This window comes from Triturus cristatus, chromosome 8, assembly GCF_964204655.1.
Source record: "Triturus cristatus chromosome 8, aTriCri1.1, whole genome shotgun sequence".
NCBI lineage: Eukaryota > Metazoa > Chordata > Amphibia > Caudata > Salamandridae > Triturus > Triturus cristatus.
In genome coordinates this window covers 461,549,947-461,572,441 of record NC_140591.1, presented here as the reverse complement: position 1 = coordinate 461,572,441, position 22,495 = coordinate 461,549,947, and the positions used below count along the sequence as shown (strand labels likewise).

At 48.6% G+C, this 22,495-nt stretch overlaps 1 protein-coding gene across 3 annotated transcripts in view; it reads left to right on the top strand.

Annotated features, from left to right (window-relative positions):
- The window catches only part of CAB39L (calcium binding protein 39 like), a 757,003-nt gene that overhangs the window by 115,538 nt on the left and 618,970 nt on the right, over positions 1–22,495 (top strand). The window contains exon 1 of one of the 3 annotated variants that reach the window (XM_085621897.1): positions 2,530–3,416. The exons of the other annotated variants lie outside the window; for them this stretch is intronic. The gene's annotated coding sequence lies outside the window, so the exon portion shown is untranslated. Of the gene's footprint in view, positions 1–2,529; positions 3,417–22,495 lie in introns of those variants that run through there. 3 annotated transcript variants of the gene reach the window in all.

Below are 22,495 nucleotides of genomic sequence, written 5' to 3'. Positions count from 1 at the left end.
CCCCCCTTCCCCCCAAGAACCATACTTATTTGTAAGAGGGTCCAAAACCTGCAGGAGACATGCCAGGACTGCAACTGTAGTGAGCCTGTGTTATTTTTTTATTTCAGCCATTCATTTATGCTTATGAACTGAATCTGTCAGTTTCTCCTGTTTAGCATTTAACTTAGATGTTGTTTTCCTAGTTTTTTTTAGAAGCACCTCCCCAACAGTTTTTGTTAGAAGGGGAGACTGGCCGAGGAGAGCATCAGTTACAAGCTTCCTCATTTTGCATTTCTTTTCTGGATGATAAAAATGTTTTTTTTTCCTGTTCCCATTTGTTGTTGTTAAGGTCAAGAGACATTGCTATTAATGATTGGATATTATCCCCAAAACACAGAGCAAGAGCAATGATTCACGTTTGCCTGACTAATGTCTTTTACTTCTCACAGTATCGTCACCCCCCCCTCAACTCCCCGCACTATCACCTTGTTCATCTCAGTGAGTGTAGTGTTCTGTACCGTAGTGAATCTTGTCAGTCCTTCTTTTATTGCTACAGACTTCAGGCCAAATCACTCCCATCGATGGACCTAAAATGGCCGCTCCCTTCGACACAGATGTTCTCTGTGCCAGGAACTGATGCTCTTCTCCCGTTGGTAGGAGGGGTGATTTCTTCTACAACTGTTGGCTGTCTCGCAGTTTCTCCTGTTTGGCTATTTCCAATTTCAGGTCCCCAGAACCACAGAACATATGTGCTTCTGTGTCCCCATCTGGTTGGCCATGTGTTTGCCAGAAATCTGAGATTATTGTAGAATTGTGTGTCCTGAATCTCCCACAAACTGCAGCCATTTCAGTCTGCCACCAAGCTTTGACCTCCATCCTACACTGTCCTGACCCCCATCCTACACTGTCCTCACCCAAGCAATATCATCGAAGTCTTGGCTTTTTGAAAGCCTGTTTTAGTCCTCTTCTAGACCAATAAGGAAGGGAGCGTTTTTTGCTTTTCATCCTCTGTCGGAGGGTGGTGTTCACCTAATTTTGGAACTCTTTGAACCACATCTCAATCCCTCATTTATTCAGAGGTTTTGTGTTTTAAAGATGCGACTAAACTCTACCCTACCTGCTAGCTCCACTGCTACAAATGGGAACCAGTTGGATCAGTGGGTGTCCCTCTCCTGATTATATTTCCATTACCGGAAAATGTTTACTCTTATGAGCAGATCTCTACATTTGGGTATGTAAAGTCTGGTAACCCAAAGGAACTAACTGTGAATGCTGGACCATTTCCAAAACCAGTAATTCCCCTATTTGATCTGTGATTTTGGAGATATGTCGGAGCATTAACTGATCTCCTGATAACCAGTGTTCAGTATACCCTCACGACCTGGTGAACTAGTAAGCAGGACACTAGAGCTTTGACTGGGGATAGTCCCTAAGGACACTGTAAAACCACTATTTTTCAGTTATTGAAAAAAAGTGGCAGATTGCTGCCTCTAACCCTCTGTGTTGGTCCCTCCCCTTTGGGCCTAGGGTCATTGAGAAATTATAATAAACTGCAGAGGTTGCGTGGAAGGCTTTACACATAGCAAGATTTTCCTGGCACCAATCTTCCACTGACCAGGAAAAAAAAGTGAGAGGTCTGAGATCCGAAGGGAAATCTAGAACTCAGTCATTCCCCCATAGTAGCACAATGTCAGTAGACACCCATTATGTTTGTAGTGATGTACTATGTAAATGTGATTAAACTATTTGGGTCATATTGCAGGTACAGAAGGAAAGTGCAAGGACCTTCCTTCGAACAGATGTTCATATGTTCAAAGGTGATCTTGGTTAACTAATTATGTGCTATGTGGCTGAGACACCTGTGGCAAACAGTACCTAAACCACCACAGATACTGACTAGGGACCTCTCCCAGATCCAGGTCCCAGAGAAAAGCCCTAAGAGCAACTGCAAGTCCCAGCGAGTAAAATACAAAATGTGCTGGCTGCCACGCCACTACTGTGCCACGCACAACTTAGGTCCATTGGCACCAATAAGTCACTTGTTGTTAGTAGCAGTTTGAGTCTCGGCAATGTACTCAATGTAAATGTGATTAGTATATCCGTGCATCAAAAGAGTTCCCGCTACTGTGCTTCCAGTTCATCGTGAATGCGTGTTCTACATATCTTTCCTTTCTATGTCTAATTGTCTTTGCTGTTCAGCAATCGATTCGCAGCACGGTTCTTCATGCAGATATACATTTACTCCAGCAGTTGCCCCAAGTTCTGCCATGGCCATGGGGGTGCGATATCTGCCATGGTAGGTGCACCTTCTGCCATGGGGGATGCGCCTTCTGCCATGGGGGGGGGGGGCACCCTCTGACATGGGTGGTGCACCTGCGTATTCCTTCGTGACTATGGTGGCACTCTTGAAAGGAGGGCGAGCACCTTTCGACTCGCACAGCTGTTGCTGCAGCCGGGATACTGGATCCGGGGCTGAGCGCGGCTGTCTCACCCCTCTTCTGAGGGACGGCTCTCGAAACTAGAGGCAGCTCTGATTCACGCTCACCAGGCAGACAGAATCCATACTATCGACATGCCTGTCAGGGCGAAGAGTTCAGTCCTTCCGTGATGGGTTCAATCTAGACTAAAGGGAAAGGAAAGGAAATACCATCGCCGTGGGGTTGATGGTAGGGTGTTGAAAACATGAACTTACCCGAACAGATAGTGCCATTTCCAATGCTTGCATAGTAAGCAATAGTAACATTTAATAGCAGCCGCTTTCATTTAGGAATAATAAACCCGTTCGTCTCTCGGCATGTTACGTGTTTACACCGAATCCTTCTCACCAGGCTTCACGTGCTTTCTATGACCCGACTCCGAGCAATAGCAACTTATGACTATTTGGGGGGAAACTGCGGGGCGTGGCAGAACCTCGTTCACCTGATGTTCGCTATTATCATTAGCTGCATCCGTGACTCTTTAACCCCCGAGGCTTCTGCTGGTAGCTTTCACGTTTTTTTCCTCGCTTTCTTCCGCACATTCCTGTGACGTGGAGCTCGTTTTACAGGCGAGAGAGAGAGAGGAGCTGAGGGGAACGGCGGGGGAGGAGAGCGCGAGCTGGTTTGTCCAGAAACAGAGTTGCCTCTGGCAGATAAAAAGAAACACACTAGAATCCAGGCTAAGTATTATCAGTGGAAATGTACTGCTGCCGCCGCAGGTGCATACCCTAGTTTAGGCCGGCGCTTTGGGTTTCTTTGTCGAATACTCCAAACGTCAGTCAGTAGCAATGTGCGGATAAGAGACTGGTGAAAGGTGCTTTTGCCGCATATTAACAACGAGGAATGCTCCACACAATTGGGACATAGGTTGAAGCTAGTGTCTACCGCTGTTGTAAAAACTGTTCCCAGCACCGTCCGCCACTTTAGGACCCAACCAACCCAGGTGTTTCTCCACAGAGGGTGAGTGTTACGGTGTATCTGCTATACCTTTCCATCTGATAATGTTAAATGTTAAGTGACTTTATTGAGTTGAAGTGCGTGGCTTTACCTCTTCTAGATTGTATCACAAGGCGTTTCGTAATACTGTTTCATTTAGTAAAGTTCTATTTTCTTCACTGTTTATTCTTAGAGTCTTGAGACATAGACTTTTTTAATTACCAGCCTCGATTGTGTCTGTGCAGAAGCATGCATGCATACCAATGTTTAGATGTAAGCATTATGATGTATTTTGAAATTGAAGTTTGGAACATGTTTTCAATAAGATTTTGCTCTCCGATTTTAATTTAAATCTTTAAAAAGTTCACCTCAATTAGCTTGACAGATGAGATAGTGTCAAAAAGCGCAAAAAAAGGCACATTTCATTCGCCTTTGATGGACAACAAGTGCTCTTTATGTAATTGTTCTCTTTTTTTACATCTACAACTTCAATTTGTGGCGGGTCCCTGTTACCAGTGACTACAAACATAGTCACTTGTAGCGTGCTACTTAAATTCACGTACCTCTAAACAAGGCTCTTTGAATGACTATTTTAACAGCAAAATGTTTTACTTTCAGTTCGCTTTTGGGTATTTTTATTACTTTATTACTTTTACCTTCTTGTTAAACTTTTTCATTTGCTTAAATACGCAAGTTTCTCTAAGAGTTAGTGAGTCCTGTTTGGGCGTATATTTTGCATATACACAATGGACAAAACCTCGTTTTCTAAAGCGTGATCAGTAAATAAGCTAGTCCGTATCAACCTGCATTTTTCCAGCTTCTATTTTCAGTCCTATTGGGTTTTATTCCCTCTACCCTTAAGAACCCTTTCCTGGTTTGGTTTTTTATTTATTAACTTATTAGTACAGCACACTTCATGAGGGAGGGTAAGTCAGGCAGAACTTGTTTGTCAGTCAGTCATTTATTTATTTCACTGTAGTTTCCTATTTATTTAAGTCAGTTAATAGAGTGCTCCCATGTCACCTTGCTGCCAACCCAGAGAACTAACACCCTGAATGGAAAATTAAAAGGTAGGTTTCTGATCAGGTGTGTGAGCAGTCTCCAAACAATGCGAACCAGTCCCTCAACAGAGGGAGGGGGGGGGGGGGGGAATGCTGGCCCTAGCCCATTCAGCTAGAGGGCACAATCTGTGTCCATAGTTCACTGTAGGTACAGAGTAGTTAAGTAGTGTTTAGAGGCTTGTGCATCTGCCAGCTTTAGGCACAGGGCTGGACTAGGAACACAAAGCAGTCCTGCCAATTTTGACAGACCAGCCTCCCAGCTGCTTTTGTTACTGGGTGAGAATATAGTAGAACTGCTCCAAAACTGGGCCCCAATAACAAAAAAAGCCCCCACCACTGCAAAATCGGCCCCCACCCTGCCAGCCTCCCATGGAAACGTCTGATGCTCTCTACGGCCAGTCCAGCCCTGCTTAGGCATTAAATTAAAACTTGGTCTTTTCATACATCCAAGAGGGAGAAAGGGGTGCAGCCTACTTGGATTCCTATAGTTGTCTAATTATCTCTAGTGAGGCTTACTGCCCAAGCAGTTCGAGCTTTCTGCCAAGTTTCTCATGACATTCATACCTGCTCTAATGATGGTAGAAGGAGTTAACCCAAGGTGTTCATGTGTATCATAGTATACCCCAAAAATATCTTCTTTGCTACATTTTAATGAAATGCTAATGTAGTTAGGAGGAAAACACCTCCTCGTTTATTTTTGGATTGTTGGAGAAAATTGGAAATATTTGAATCTCTTTATTCCATGCTGGTCAAACTGCTAGCCTTTTTTTATTGATTTAAGCAGACAAGAGTTCTGGTATTCCACACTTTAGATTGTTTATGCTTGTGGGAGACATTTTGGATTTTTTGCTTATTCTCCATTAGGCATGGTCAAAGTATGAGACGTGGGATAGCTTTCAAATAATGGCATTTAAAAGCATTTAAAGACAAACATTAAGCTGTCCTTATTTGATCAGGACAACCAGCTTTGTAGGGACAAGGAGGAGCAGAGTTGCCAAGTACATGATATGATGCCTTTGTATATGCCACATGGGCCCCAATTTAATATCAACTTCACTATCCCCAAAGCACAGTGAAAGCCCACATTAAAGTTACATTTATGAAATGCCTAATTAGTGAATTTCTGTCTGGTTGAAATGCGTGTAAAACTGTCTACTGGATATGTAGATTATATGGTGAGGGGGAAGAAGACTTTCTGGGTACCCTTTGTTTCTGTACAGCTTTATGTCGCCGTGAGTGAAGCTCTTCGACCACTGTTCTGCTCTAAAGGGATACGATGAAGGAAAGAGGCATTGGAATATTTCCTCATGAGCTGAAATCTCAAAATTACATAAATTAAAAAATCTTTAAGATTAAATATAGATGTTTAAGAAGCAGGATGATGTTTGTAAGTGTAGTGGGCGTGCACAGGTGGGGTATTTGCCACTGTAACTAACATTTTTACAGTCTGCATAGAGCGCTAGTGGTCAACTTATATGATTGGAACACACATTTACTAGCAAACACTCAAAAGCAGCAAAGGGCAAAGCATAGAAGTACTCTTTTTTTTTTATTTTTTATTGTAGTGTACCTTGATGCTTTTAGCTGGCAACTGAATAAGATCGAGAAACAGCAGGGACACATGATGGACTAATGCAGTCAGTCAACCTTAGAACGGCTAAGTGTCCCAGTTCTAATTTGAAATGTATTTTAGTTTTAGACAGTCGTTTTCGTTTTTTCATTTAAAATCTTTATTCGATCTATTAAAAAAAGATCATAAAAGCACAAGTTCATCATATTAAACCATAAAACAATTTACAATCATGATTTTAAGTAACCTTTACAATGATTCAAGTTAGCGTGCCCATCGACTTTCTTTTTCTCATGCAAGCCCGCAAAAAAGATGCTACTGAAAAACAGATGTACTGATTGGGTAAATACTTCAAAAAGTACAGTGCCACCCTGCATTGTTTAAAGTTTTGAAGTTTTAAAATGGGTAATATGAAAACTTCTCCTTCTCTGTGATAACATTTACAAAACAGTACCAATGTAAGTTAGTTTGGGGTGAGACATTGTCACACGGACACGGTATGAGATCAGCATGCTTGAATTTCCTCTCTGGGAACACAAGCATCAGGGGGATAAAATTTAGACGAAAACTCACCAGAATAAATCTGTTTTGAGCCATAGTAATACGTGAGAGATAGAAATAGTGATGCTCTCCCGCACGTCTAGACGGAACAGAGGCATAAGCGATAAGCGTCTGTTGGTGACAAATCCTCCCCCTGCGAATAAAAGCAGCCCTCTGCATGTATAGATCAGTCAATTTCTTTTTAGACATGTTCCTGCAGGAAGCTGGGTCTTTGAACAGCTCCTCCTGCTCGATGGAGCTTAGCTCAGCTTCTACATACCTGAGCCAACCGATCCCACTGCGACCCCCCAACCTGAGGCAATTGCCAATAATGCGTTGGGTTAAATTAACCGTCGACCTCCGCCAGATGGAGAGCCACAGTAGGATCGGTGCCAACCTAATGCAATCCGACAAGTAAGGGAGTCCTAATTCAAGGTGTAAGATACAATTAGATGCTGTCGGTGGTAGTGAGACCCTAGACTTAAAAAAGGTGTCTTCCATTCTTCAGTTTCTCGATATGAGCCATCCCCCAGACTCCAGCCCCGTAGGTTACTGCCGCCTTTGTTTTGGCTAGATAGATGGTTTTAACCGTGTCCACGGGACTGGCGTCCAGCTTCTTAATAAAGTCTCTTATCACTTGTAGGCTTCTTTCCATGCCAGGGCTCTGGCTGTCACCAATTTCGACCAAGTTTGTTTGCCGTCGAACAGAACGCCCAGGTATGCGAAGGAATCAACTACCTCAATTTTTTTGGAGGCTAAATGAAAATGAGGCACTTTTGCACCTTGGGAAGCTCCAGCTATAATGATAAAAGATTTACCTTCATTAACGTGGCGGTCCAGCGAGGCCATAAAGGCAGCATACGCAGTTAAAAGGCTCTGGAGTGCTACACCTGTCCTTGCTAGTAACACTGCATCATCAGCGTAAGCCAATAATGGTAAGGGGGAGTCATCAAATCTGGGAACGTCGAGAGCTGAGCCGCCTCCACCCCGTTAGTATAGATGGAAAAAAGTAACAGGGCGAGGACACAACCCTGCCTAACACCCTTCTCGATTTTAAACTCACGTGTGCATTCTCCATTTCGGCCATATCTCACACAGGCCGTGGCGTTAGCGTATAGCTGATAAATGAAGTGAAAGATTGGAGGATCGATCCCCATTTCCGCCATCATGGGCCACAACTTCTGATGGGACACGCAATCGAATGCGGCTGACAAGTCCATGAAGGCCATATATAGCTTTCCGCCCTTGGCCTTTGTGTACTTGTCTATGCACCTCAAAAGATTAAGACATTGGTCCACCGACCCCTTTCCCTTCTGGAAGCCATATTGTGGCTGCATTAAGATGTTTCGTTCCAGTGCCCATGCCTCCAGTCTGGCTAATAATAGCCGGCCCATTAATTTTACCGTTGTATCCAGAAGGGAGATGGGTCTATAGTTGGTCGGACAGCCCCTATCTCCCTTCTTGAAGATGGGGACCAAAACACTGTGTTTCCAGGAGGAGGGGGGGCCTCTATGGCTATGCTGTTAAAAACGTTTGTTAAAAGTGGGACCCACATGTCCCCATTTACCTGAAAGAGGTCAATGGGAACCCCTTCTGGGCCTGGGGCTTTCCCAGGGCACTGGCTGCCAACCCTATTCTTACTTCATGGATCAAAAAAGTCAAGAAGCTACTAGGGGGAGGTAGTGGGATGGGCTGCGTGGATTCTGTGATGGCTTTTGAACTAAAAATGCCCTCAAAATGCTTTATCCACGCCTCTTCCCCTACATGCGTATCTAGTGACGGATCTTTTACGTCTTTGAAGTAGGAGGTATTTATGATTTTCCAGAACTCCCGTCTGTTCCCAAACCTGGCAGCTTGTTCAAGGTCCTCCCATGCCTTCTCCCTTATGTCCTTTATTCGTTTGGATCTCGCTTGCTTGTACTCACGTCTCAGTGTTCTTACTAGTACCGGGTCTCTGGGGTTAGATTTTAAGGCACCTACTAAGGATCTCTTTGCTTTAGAGCAAACTGTATCAAACCAGCGGCTTAGAAGGGAGTCATTGGCTGGTTTGAGACGGGTAAGTGCACCTTTTAATTTTATTAATAAGTCTCCGAACTGTGTGACTATTCGGGAGGGAGGAAAGTCCTCTACCAGGCAGTATAAAATGTTATTGCTTACTTGGGCTGTTATAGAGTCGGTCAAATTTAATTTAACAACCTGGGTCCATTTCAATTGGTAACCATTTTTCCTGACTACTACGATGTCATCCACTACCTGCCGGTCTCTTTTCATTTTATATGGGAGGGTCAAATGGGAGTATAAAATAGCGTGATCACTATAGTGAGTAAACAAGGTGGCTATATGGTCTACTCTATCTCGTGTAGCCAGAGAAACTAAGACAAAGTCGATTATTGACTCGGTATTGTTTCTCCTAAAAGTGCTCTCCATTTAACCAGTCCTTGAGCTATTAATTACGCTCAGATGCCTCAAGTAAAGTGATTAGTTTAGAGTGTCACCATATTCCGTGTGTGAGAAGTGACAGAGAGGGTTGCCCTGATGATCATTCAGCCCACACACCCTAGCCTCATTATACTTGCACAGGTGTATTTTGAAATCCCCCATCCAGATTAAACTGCAGGAGGGCTTAAAGGTGCGTGGGTTAAGGCGATCCAGCTCATTGCCCAAGTCGACTACTGATTTCTTCATGTTACCCCCAAATTCATTATTATAAAAATTAATTAAAATCCAGTAATCTTCATTTGTGAACTCCAATCGTAACATTTGGAAGTGATTGTTCGGAGAGCCTATCTGCTTTATTTGAATCGGTAAGGTGTTAGAAATAATGGTTACTAAACCCTCTTTCGGGGGGGCGTGGCTTGAAGCGTCAAGATGGCAGTCGCACTCTAAGAGTGCTCTGGACCCCCTCCATCATCCGCCTGCCATCTGCTACCAACTGCTACTATCCATCCCACTTACCTGCTGCTGAGGCTCCCTCCCGCTCGCGGCTGCATTTTGGGCCACGTCTGGGCCTCCCTGGTCGGGTTGAGGCTCCAACTGCCATGATGATCCCTCGCCAGTAATGGCGGCCTGCTCCTGGGGGTGACGCCAGCGCGGCTGAGTCTGAGTGCCTCTGCCCCTCCCTTCGAGGCCCTGTGTGGCGGCGCGGGCGGCTGTGGATCTCCGGCCCCCTGTGCTGCGGAGGGGACCGGTTGCTGCCTGCGGGAGACGAGACATTGCGGACATGGGTCGGAGGACGGGGCCTGCAGTCCCCGGTCGGCCCTGAAGAGCTCCGGACCAGACTGTGGCAGAGCGGTGAGTGGGTCTCGGCTGTCGCGCTCGGGCAGCGGTGGGCCGGGCTGCGCTGGGGCCGGGCCTGCCTTCATCTGTGTGGCTGGTGTCGCTCCGTGCCCCGGTGGTTGGGGTGTCGGGCCTGGCCAGAGGCCGCGCCTGAGCTGCGGGCTCCATCCTCCGGTGTGGCTGGGTCCTCGAGTAAACCTCCGGAGCTGCAGGGGGTGCGGCCTGTTGTCTTGGATCCTCCGTTGTCGCCCTGCGAGACGAGCCTCGCGTTGACGCCGGCTGGTGCAGCGGGGCCTTTCTTCTTGGTTTTGCGCCACATCTTCTTCCGCGGCCGGGGGTCCTGGAGTCGGCCCTCGGCTGGTCCTACGCCGCTGTGTGAGTGAGGGCGCTTCTCCTCTTCTACCGGGGGTGCGGCCATCATATCGGGTGGCAGGGGTGGGGGGGGCGACGGGGTGCTCCCCGCCCCCCCCCCCTTGTTCTCTGTTAGCCTCCTCTTCCCTGGTGGATGTGGGCCTGCTCATTGGGGTTGCCTGGGCGCCTCTTCACTTCCTTGCTGCCTGCATTGCCTGGTGTTGACCTCGTTGTTGAGGGGGTCCGGAGTGCCGAGGGGGCCGCCTGCCAGCAGTAGCCCCTCTGCTGGTGGAATCCTGGTTCTTCTGCCAGGAAGGATCAGCAACTGGACTGGGTGTAGGAGGAGGTGGTGGGTGTTCTGCTGCCCCTGACGTCCACTCTTCGTTCCCCTCCTACTCTTCCGTGTGCGGGCTGGGGTCTGTCTTCCGAGTGGCCGGGGCTCCCACGAACTGTCCTCCCTGACTTCAGTCGTCCGCATTGTCCTGGGCCTGCCCAGCTGGGGGGTGGGGTTCGGCCATCGTGTCGGGTGGCAGTCAGGGGGTACAGCGCCAGTGCCCCTGGCCCCCTCCACCGCCTCCTCATTCCGGCCCGATGTCTGTGCTGGGCGGCGGCTGCTGCAGTGCCCGCCTGGACCAACCTAACGGCCTCCTTTGGTGGCGGTGGACATCTAACACTGACCGAAGCGGACAAGCCATCGGTTCCTCTCACCCGGCAAGCCTGGCGATTCGGCTTTGCTTTCTCCGGACCGGCGGGCCTCAGTGACGATGGGCAGGACCAAAGCGCCGCAGACCCCAGTCCCCTCCTCACAGACGAAAATGGACCGATTCACCACGGTGGACCGCGACCCAGTGGGTGGACCGGCTGCTGCCTCCGGGGTCACGGGGGGAGATCTATCCACTATTCTTCAGGCGATCAGTGCATCGCAGGCTTCCGTGGAGGGTAAGATCGGGGAGGTAAAGATTGACGTGTCTCTCATCCGCCAGGACTTGCGCAAAGCAACGGATCGCCTCACAGAGGCAGGGTCTCGCATTTTCCCCGTGGAAGATGACGTCAACCAACTCAAAACTCAAGTGGCTCGCCTCCAGACCCAAGCCTCCGAACTCCACCTAAGGGCGGAGGATGCTGAAAACAGATCGAGGAGGAATAACCTGCGCCTGGTTGGAATTCCAGAGGGGTCGGAGCAGGGCCGCGCTGTTACATTTGTTGAGACTTGGGTGCGTTCGTGAATGCCCGAGGCAGACCTCTCTCCCTGGTTTGCTGTGGAGCGGGCCCACCGCTCGTTGGTGCCCAAACCTCCACCGGGAGCTCGCGCCCGTCCCATAATCCTGCGGGTGTTGAACTTAGAGACGCTATCCTTAATGCAGCCAGGGCGGACGGTCCCCTTCATTTCCAAAACCATTGAGTTATGGTATTCCCAGACTATTCCAGAGGGGTGCAGACCCAGCGACGCTCCTATGACGACGTCAAGTTGAGGCTCCGTTCCCTGGGCCTCCGATATGGTCTCCTCTTCCCCGCCAGGCTCAAGGTCATTTTCCAAGACAAGACCCTTTTCTTTGACACTCCGCAGGCGGCCTGGACCTGGCTCACGGAGGAGCGGCCTCTTCGGCAGGAGCCGGAGCCGGAGTCATCCCCGTACGGCGGGGATCCTCGCTGCCCGGCGCGGTTCCGCCTAGGCCCCAAAGACCTCGAACCCGGTCCCGCAAGCCCAACAAGGGGTGGGAGGCCGCACCTCGATCACTGGGCATGGAGTCGCTGCACATCCCCTTCCCGGGCCCCACGTCGGAGGTCTGCCTCCCCGGGCTTGGCTGCCCCTTTGGTGGACCAGGGCGGCCCCCCAGAGGCCTCTGGCACGGTGCAGCGCACAATAACCGACTCTGACCTGTCCCGGAGCCCCGAGATCCGTATCTCTGGTACCGACAAGAACGACTGAAGGGACCACGCACGAGGGCTATGTTCTTGCCTCCTGGCAGCTTCTGCAGAGATCTTGATCGCGGCGCCTTGTGGTGAGGAGGCCCCATCCCGTGCTGGTTGCTCTGGGTGACGTACGCCCGGTTTTTCTCCAGACTTGCTTTCACACCATGCACGAACTGGACTTGATTGTTATGGTAGCAGTTATCGTATCTTTATCCGGCTAAATGGAGGGGGGTCCCCTTCTGCCTAGTTCCTGTCTTGCTAATCGTTTTAGCTTAGCACTTAGCCTCCTTGGCGGGGGGGGTTTGTAGGTTGACCTTGTTTCTTTTCCAGGGCGACAGATGCTTCCTTTTCAGAAGTATAGGGTGGGGGTGTTGGGGGGTTTGGGAGGGGTGGGGGGGGGAGACCGTTGTCTCCAGCTAGTTTGTTGTTTTTGGCCGCCTATGGGCCGCTGTCTCCAGTTCTCCACGGTAGCTCCACGCACCTGGCTACCTCAGGTGATGACATGACTTTGTTGGCTCACACTCCTCTCACTGTACAACTCGGACCTTGCCCTGTCGTCTTTTTCAGGGGCCTGGGCTCCCGCACGATGGCTCTCCCCCACTCCCGCACCGCCCTTCCAGATGGCTCATCCTTTTACCAGAGCCCTCCATATCCTCTCCTGGAACGTCAATGGCCTGCTAGACTGTATTAAGCGTACCGCTGTCCTGCGTAGCGCCCTCCGCCATGCGCCCGATATCCTGTTCTTGCAGGAGACACTTCTTCTAGGCTCCCAATGTAATTTCCTCTTCAGGTATGGATTTGACAGGGTCTGTCACTCTGGATTTACCCGGGGCTCTCGGGGGTTGCTATCCTGCTGCGGCGCGGCCTTCCTTTCACTCTTGTTCGCTCTGAGCTGGAACCGCAAGGTCGATTTGCAGCATTGACTGGCGTGATTGAGGGACAACCCCTTAGTCTCCTTTGCGTATATTCCCCCCGCCACGTTGACCTCCACTCTTCGTAGCCTCACTTCTGCCCTCTCCTCCTTCCCTCCGGGCCGGACGGTGGTGGGGGGGGGGACTTTAATGCTGTCCTGCAACCCTCGTATGACATAACAGGTACTCCCTCGGCTCCCCGCCTAGCCTCAGCACGGCGCCTGTCTGAGTGGTCCTCTGCCACGGGTCTCTGCGGCGCCTGGAGGGTGTGGCACCCTCGCAAGGCACAATACACCCACACCTCGGCGGCCCATCACACCCACTCTCGTATTGACCTCTTTCTCCTGCCAGCTGCTGTCCGGGGTCAATATATTGCCATGGGGGATCTCGGATCATTCCTCCGTTTCCCTCCACATCGGGTCCTCCAGCTCTAGCACCCTTCATGAATGCCTGGTTCTTGGAAGACGCCGACTTTGTATCCTCCCTCGGGCGGGAACTGCAGCTTTACTTCTCTACCAATATGGGGTCGGTCTCTTCCCCGGGAACCCTGTGGGAGGCTGGAAAGGCGGTGGTGCGGAGGGTCGCAAGAGGCCTGGTCCATGCGAAACATACGGAAGGATTGGCTTGGCTCGTGAGGCTAGAGGCGCAGGCGGCCCGATTGAAGAGTGCCCTGGCCGCCGACGGTGGGGGGGACTCTGATCGGCGCCTGCCAGGATGCTTTGGCAGTTGTCGGTGGCCCGTATATACGTTGGGGCGATAAAAATTGTAAATTGCTCCACAACTTTGTGTCGTACCCCAGAGCAGCTCGTATCATTCCTGAAATTCGGTCTGAGACCGGCACCTACCTGGTCACGTCTCTGGCCATTGCCCAAACTTTCGCGCACTACTATGCGGCCTTATATGCGACCCGACCCCCCCCAGTCCTCTCTGGCCGCCCTCTTGGCCGAGACTCATACCCACTTGCCTCGTCTCTCCCGAACAGTTTCAGAGACCCTAGATCTCCCCGTTACTTTGGAAGAAATACACGGGCCATCTCAACTTTACGTTCCGGAAAGACGCCTGGGCCTGACGGTTATCCGCAGGAATACTACGCGACTTAACGTGACACCCTGGTACCCCATCTTCTGGAACTGTTCACGCATTTTGCTGAACAAGGATCCTTCCCGCCCGAAGCGGACGATTCCACCATTGTCGTTCTTCCCAAGACGAACCCACCTTCCCTTGACTGTGCCGACTATCGCCCGATCTCGCTCATGAATACTGAGATCAAAATCTTCGCCACTGTGGTGGCTCAACGGCTCCGGACCCACCTACAGGACCTGGTTCACTTGGACCTGTGTGGATTTATGCCTGGCCGGGGGACCCGGCATTGTATACGCCGTCTCCACCTTGCCCTCGCTCACCGTTATCGCCTTACCCCCTACCTGGCACTACTTTTTATAGACTTCGAAAAGGCGTTTGACACGGTGGATTGGGGTTACCTTGGCGATGTGCTGGAGAGGCTGGGTTTTGGCCCCCTTTTCCGACGCCTCGTCCGGGTTCTTTATTCCCAACCCAGGGCGCGGGTCCTTATTAACGGCGTACTCTCTGAGCCCTTTTCCATCCAAAGGGGCACCCATCAGGGTTGTCCACTTTCTCCACTACTATTCGCTTTGGCGATGGAACCTCTGGCTGCGATCATTCGTCAGGACTCTATTATCAGTGGCTGGACCTGGGACCAGAGCCACGCCAATGATGTCCTTCTGTATCTAGCAGACCCTGAACATTCTGGTCCGCGCTGCCTGGGCGTCCTTTTGGCGTTCGAGCGGGTCTCTGGCCTTTGACTCAACCCAGCAAAGTCTACCTTAGTCCCTCTGCACCCATCCCGGTCATGCTTTGACTGGCAAACGAATATTCCCTTACATAAACCGTCCTTCAAGTATCTGGGTGTGTGGATCGCTCTCCTTCCGGAGCTTGAATGGGCCCTGAACATTGCGCCCATGGTCTCCAGGGTCAAGGCGGATCTTAAGAAATGGCAATCCCTCCCTCTTAGGTCGTAGTACCCTTGTTAAAATGATGATCCTTCCCCGTTTTCTATATATTCTACAGAACACAACCGCCTACCTCCTGAGCAGCTAGTTCCGGGAGATGGATTGTGTTCTCGTTCGTTTTCTGTGGGGTAACGGGAGGTCACGATTGTCCCTAGCAAATTGCCGTATCCCTCCCTACGACGGGGGCATAGGGGTTGCCAACCTGCACCTTTACTACCTTGCCACTCGCCTTATTGTGATCCACGATTCGTTCACGGGTGGATGGTCGGACCCAGCGTACCAAGTGGAACTTGGGGCCCTGGACCTTCCACGGATCCAGATCTATCTGTATGGCCGCCCAATACCGCAGGATCTTCCTCCCATCACTAAGTCGGTGCTCCTGGCCTGGCGCACGGCTTTGCGTTACGTCCGATGGTATCGGAGGCTCACCAGGCAGACGCCCTTGTGGAGTGGAGCATGGTTGAACGAGGTCTCCTCCCTTCGAGACTTCCGGTGCTGGGACCTCGTGGGGATTTCGCTTTTGGGGGATGTCTGGGTGGGGAACCACATTAGATCTTTTGCAGACCTGCAACAGCGTCACTCTCTCCTTCCCTCACAGTTTTACCAATACCTCCAACTTCGCCACGCTCTACAGGTGCACATTCCCAGTCCTACTACCCTTCCAGAGTTCAGTCCCTTGGAGGCCCAGGTGTTGATGGGTGACCTTGGTAGAGGAGGGGTGTCGAGAATTTACAAATCCCTAGTTAATAATGGTCCCGCGTCTCTCGCTCGACTACGCATGCCCTTATGGCGCCCAAGACCTTGACAACCTCCTCCAAACTCCGTCTTACCCAACTTTATTTCCTACATATGGCCTACCTCACGCCGGTGTGGTTATACAAAGCTAATCTGTGGTCCTCCTCCGATTGTGCGCGCTGCTCTCATACCACTGCGGACTTCTTTCATGTGGTCTGGCAGTGCCCCGTTATTGAATCGTTCTGGAGGGAAGTGGAGGGGGAGCTCACGGGCGCCCTGGGTTGAGTGGTTCTCCATGATCCGCTGTGCCTGCTGCTCGGGGTGTTGGAGGGCCAGCATGGATCCAGAGCAGATAAACGCCTGCTGGGAACGGCGGTGGCGAAACAGGACATTGCCGCCTTGTGGTCCCAGGCCAGGCCAACCACTGTTAGGCGCTGGAAGCAGGGAGTGGATTGGTGTGGAGCCCAAGAGGAGCCCCTTTTTGCGGCCAGAGGCTGTCCTGAGATGTTTGGCCGAATATGGGGTAAATGGTTCAATCTCCTTCCCCCGTGAGTGTTCGAGTGCCTGAGAGATGACATTCGTCCTTATACAACGGTATATCTATTCCCTTTGGTGAGCATTACTCTGAAAACTTCTGTATACTTGTATCAAACTAATGTGTGGTTCTGCTACCGATGTAAGTTTGTGTCAAATCTAAATGCAATAAAGTTTGCTATTAAAAAAAAACAAAAAACTCTTTCGCTCTGCCTGATGCCAAGGGCACAGCTGGTGTCTAAAAGGTACGATACCCATCAAAATACACTGGGTCCTCGGCCCATGTCTCTTGAAAACAAATGATATCCTGCTTTAACCAGTAGTTTTGCCACTCAGCATTACCCAACTTGGAGACGATCCCTACCACGTTCCATAATGCCAAATGTATCTTATTTCCATCCACCAGCGTCTGTGTTAAAAGGGGCATGGGAGTTACCTGCAGAGCGGGGATTACTTGCTCTGAGGTGAGAGTCGGACAATCACCCGGTGGTAATGGTCAATCGCATGCTTCCAGGTCTGAGAGAGGGGTATATCTATTTGATAGGCCAACCCCTGAGACGAAGCATGTGTTTTCATAATCAAGATCTCGTGGAACATTTATCGCTGGCCTCATCTCACCCTGCTGCGCAAATCCTGGCAAAGGACCCTGCCTACAACCCTGCCTGTAAAAGTACTCCAGTTCCAGGGGAATTATATGCGTGTTCCTAAGAGATGTCTTGTGTAAACTTTTAAGAAGCGCACTGCCAAAGTGCGCTTGATTAAAATGTATTACCACACAGTCCCCTGCAAAGGATTTGTTAGAGTTACCAACCCACGACACCCTACTTGCCATAATGATCTTATTTGCTACCTGGTAGCGCCCTGTGCACCGGTCCATAAGATGATTAGATAGCCAGTGCAAACATTTGTCCATTAACTGTGTCGTTGATTCACGTTGCTGGACCCACAAAGGAGGAACATTTCCCAGGACCAGCACAAGAGGTGAGGCTGCTGGTGGAAGATAAAAGGGTTGACTTTGATGATTGACCCCCTCTTCCCAGGTAGGAACTTGAGATTCCGATGGAACAGGTCTCTGAGTTGTTTCACCCGGTCCTGTTGGAGCCCGTTGGTCGTTTCTACCCATGCCCAAAGAAGGAGTTGGGGCGCCGACCTCCAGTTGGTCAATAGATCGTGCACAGGCTGGGGGAACAAAACCCCCTGCACAGATGGCCATGTTGGAATACCCAAGGACTATGAAGGGTTTACGCCCGGACTAGGGGGTGGAGTGGGTTTAGGCTTATCTGTGACTGCAGGGAGATGGTCAACATTGAGGGGCGCCATTTTGGGAGGGGCTCGCAAATTTTGAGTCTCTAAACTGGCTAGTCTCTCCTCAATTTGAGTCAGCTTCAGCATAATAAGATCGAGTAGGGTGGACATGAGTTAAGTTGCTTCCTGCCAAAAGGATTTGTCCGAAGCTATGTCACAGGGCAAGATGTTGGCTGGAGGGTGCGGGGCAGTTGTCGGATTATTTGCCATGATCGTCTTAGCGCGAGCTGCCCTAGGTTTTGTAGCTCGGGTAATTTGAGATGTTTTGGGTTACTCCTCCCCGAATCGACTTGTTGGCAGGTTAACAGCAAGGTTAACTGGGGATGATGACACATCAGTCCTCCAGTTAAGAGCAGTGGACGGTTCAATAGAAGGTGAGGACAACCGTTGGCCAGGTGGGAGATCATCAGATGGAGCCGATAAAATTAGTGAGGAATGCAAGATTTTTTCTGGAGTGCTCAATAAAGGTGACCTGTTAGGGTGTAGTAAAGGTTCCATCGATGAGCGTCTCTCTGTTATTTCGATCTTGTGGGAGAGAACGCTTGCAGCTCTTGACAGAAACGCGTTGAGAGTTGTGACTACTTTCCCACCCCCTTCCGTCTCTGCCGGTGCCTTCCTTCTCTTCATAATGTCCACATGCGCTGTTAGGGTAAATTTGAAAAGTGTGTGATTACCTTAAGTTTAGGAGGCAGATGTTAGGGTGGGGGCCCAGCCCAGCCTCTTCCGGACGATGACGGGCAAGGACGGGCCCGCCCTTGGCCCGCACGCGTTCTGCGCTGCGGGAGCCTGCGTTGTTTTAAAGCACCTCCGAGCACTCCAATTGGCTGGCGACGGCTCCTGCCGCGAAGGGACGTGGTGCTTGCCCCACCACATGGAGCAAACAGGCAGAGAACAGCTGAGTGCAGGACCTGCTCTGCGGGAGCCCGCGTTGAGTTTTAAAGCGCCTCTGAGTGCTCCAATTGGCTGGCGGTGGCTCCTGCTGCGAAGGGACGTGGTGCTTGCCCCCCACACGGAGCAAACAGGCAGAGAACAGCTGTGTGTGGGACAAAGCATTATATAATCACTTAACTTATATTTTAGCTATATTTTGTTGTCCTTATATTTGCTTTGCTTACTTATTCCACTTGCTGTCACCAGCAACGTCACTTTCCAGGTTCTGATTTAGTCAAGTGCTATAATATAGTGTGTAGAGCCTTATCACTGCCATAAAATGGCAGCAGTGATGAAAGCAATGGGCATGTATGTCTTTCTACCCCTGACTGCAGCCATGCTGCCTCACATATAACCGACCAGCACAACCAAACTGTTGTACTTAGTCAGATACAATATTAATTGCAACATTTTCTAGCAACTATTCTCTAGAACTAGAAGCAAAGATCTGCTGCAAACGGTTACACTATTTCATCCTATACCATTAAAATATGTTAAATCCCATTCTCCTAAATGACACCAATGCTTAATATGGTAATCTATACTATCATTTTACTACGTATTTATGTAAACACTTTGCCTTTACTGCCCGTTTGCAGCAACCGTCAAAATCTAAAAAAGTGATTATTAAAAAAAAGACACCTAACCAATATGCTTCTAATCAAAAGTGGAACATATGATTTTGGAATGTGAGGGAGGTCTGTGGTAAGAAAAAAACCCAGAAGCCCTATAAATGTTTTAATTACAAATAACGATCAGCATCTGCTGTTTCTTACAGTGTCCTGGATATCAGATGACCGTGGCTCTATCTTTGAGAACCTTGTCCCTCCAGGAAATTAAGTTTTACAATGTGACCAGATGTAGAAAGAGGAGGAGAAATTGCAGCTATTTTCAAAGACCTACTGATTATCACATAACATATATGTATGCATTAGTCTTTAAGTTGGAACAAGAAGACAAAAAACAAACAATTTTATGCGCATCATATGCATTTACTTTAAACCTTGTTATGCTTTATACGGTAAGGATGTCAACAACTCACCCTCATCTTGTCCTGAAGATGACCTGTCATGACGTTTTTCAAATAAGGCTTATGTCAGGGTCGAAACGTCGACGTTGTTATTGGTTCAGTCCCTTCAGGTCATCTGGTCCTAAATTACCAATCAATCGTGCATCCTACCAGAGACATTGATTTCCCGTTTATACTGACCATTTTAGTTTTTCCCTATCGTGTCTAATCTGTATAAATATTTGCCTCACTCATATATAAAACACCCTCACTTCACCCATGTCACTGAGCGCCGTCGCTTTTTCACTACACTGAGTGTGACTCCACTCATTAAGTTAATTGTTGACCGCCTTACCGTATAAAGCATAACAAGGTTTCAATTAAATGCATATTATGCAGCATAAAATTGCTTGTTTTTTGTCTTCTTGTTCAACTTTATTACTAATGCATAAATATGTTATATGATTAAACCCTTGAATCCAAAGCAATTGCTGTCACCCGACAGAACCAATTGTTGCTTTCTATATAGATATCCAGGTTCTGAGAGACACAGTGTTACCCCATTGTTACTATGCATTAACTACTGATTATCACTGCATTCCTTGTAGACAGCTCATGGGGGCTAAACCTCTATTCCGAGTCTGAGGCACAGGCTGTTTTAACTTATAAATCCACATTACTTACCATCAGGACTTTAAGTGGACCGGGTATAATCGGTGCTGAGCACCAGCAGTTTTTTAAAGGAGGCCTCGAAACGGGTCTCTCTCGGGCTCTGTTTTGTGCCCTGTCACAGGCAGTCCTTTTTTTCCAGACTGCAATGACAGCAGGCACATCGATGTGCCCGTGCTCACACTGCTCACTTCTCACTAGTAGAGAAGTTACGGCATGACGTCATGCCAGGTGAGCGTTGTAGGAGAAGGGAAATCCTTTAAAGAGAGTCATGTTCCCTCTGGACTTCCCTTCTATTTTTGAAACTCAGGAGCAGCAACATTGTCGGGGTGTCACCAGGGCTTTAAGTGAAATCTTTTTCAATATTATATACAAACCATAGTTACTGCTTATTTATCTTATGCAACTAACAACCATTGACAAAGCCAATAGTCCTGACTTGTTGTAGGTTTGATGTTAATTGTTGTATCATTTATCTGGATGTAATGACAGGAATTGCAAAATACAAGTCAGGCAGCACACTATACTAAGGACAGATATTTAGCTTACATGTTTTTAAGCCACTCCCTTAATTACATTGGCCACTCCCCTTTGAGAGAACCCCCCCCCCCCAGTTTTTTCATCCCACTTGAAGCCATGCTTACCATAAATGTGAAAAAGAATTGTGCTCTAACCCTGTTAAGGTGATGCTTCATCTCGCAGGAGTGACAATTATTTCCAAAAATTCAGCTTGTCTCCTCACATCCACTCACACCAAACGCCTTATCATGCTTTAGCGGAGCACACAAGTGGGGGAGGTAAAGTGGAGTAACAGGTAAATAATAGATGAGTGCCGTCAGTAGTAAATGGTGATGTAAACCGAATCGTGGAGCTCACTCTATTGTTAAGTCCAATCCTCAAGATCCAACAAATGTTGTCGACATGGTTAACCACTATGTAAGCACCCGTCTAGATGTCTTGAGCCCAGTACTAAAACGGATATACATGTTAAACATCTTCTATAAAAAAGGGAAAGCTTTGAATTTTTTTTACAAACCGCCACAAACTAAAAACACATCTGAAAGATGCACAAGATAACTACTTAATTATACATATATTGTTAGAAAAGCAAAAAGAGTGTATTGTGGCCCAAAAATCCTAGCAACCAGTAATATTCCTTTGAAAACATTGCACAAAATGAATACACAGACAAGCCCCTCTCTTCTTCCGACTAATGATATAGCCACTTCTCAAGAATTAATAGTGTTTCTAATTTCATTTCAGAAAAAAATAAAACAATCAAACAGGCTTGTCCTCAGTCGATCCAAATCACTGGACGTAGCAATCATAACTGACCTTCAATCAACAAAACAGTTTAATTGATTCAAACAGTTTTCCATGAATCTATCTGGAACTGTAATGTTGTTGAAACGTTGTGTTCGTCATGTTTACGCTGCTAACAGATAACAGCGAGATGTATTCTACTTCAAAATAATAAACAGATTAAAAAAAAAAAAAAATACGTTGGGGTCGCCGCGTCTCTCTGAGCGCCATCTTCTTCCGCCTCCTCTCTGTCGTGGATCTGGAGGAGCTCTTTCCCTATTGTTTCAAATCCCAGAATCTTCCCGCAACCGCATCACCAGGTACTGTGGACATTCGGGATGTCAATTGATCCTTTAAAGACATGTTTGAAAGCAGGATTATTGTCCGGATTTAAGTGGGGCAGCTGGAGCTCCGGCGGTTGCATCTAGTCAGCCATGTTGCTGGCCATGCCCCCTCTATTGTAGAATCCATGTATTGCCTTGGGATTCCGTGACCATGTCTCCTGCAGACATAGGATGTCACTACTTTAAAGGAATTTGTGACCCTGATCAGATTGTAGCGTTGAGGCCAACCCCGCCACATTCCAGGAGATGATGGAAAGTTGGTCTTTTGATGCATGTTTTCTCGTCTGAAGGAGCACGGAAGAAGAGGAGAGATCTGTGTTGCTAGATGGCGTAATAGTGGTTGCAGCCTCCAGGTGTTTGCTGCTGGGTTCTCCTCTCTTGATACACAGCTGCAGGTTGCCAGCGAATGATCCTAAAATTAATGCCACAGTGAACTGTCAGGGGGTTAGATGCCAGCGTGGACCTTACTAGCCAGTCATGGATTGAGCCCCAAGCACCCTTCAATATGCTTCCTCTGGGCGGCGTTCTATGATCTTCGATTAGGATGTATGGATATTTGCGTGGCTGAATAGGTTCTAGCTCGATACCCCATTCCTCAAACTTACGGGCCTAATTGAGGATG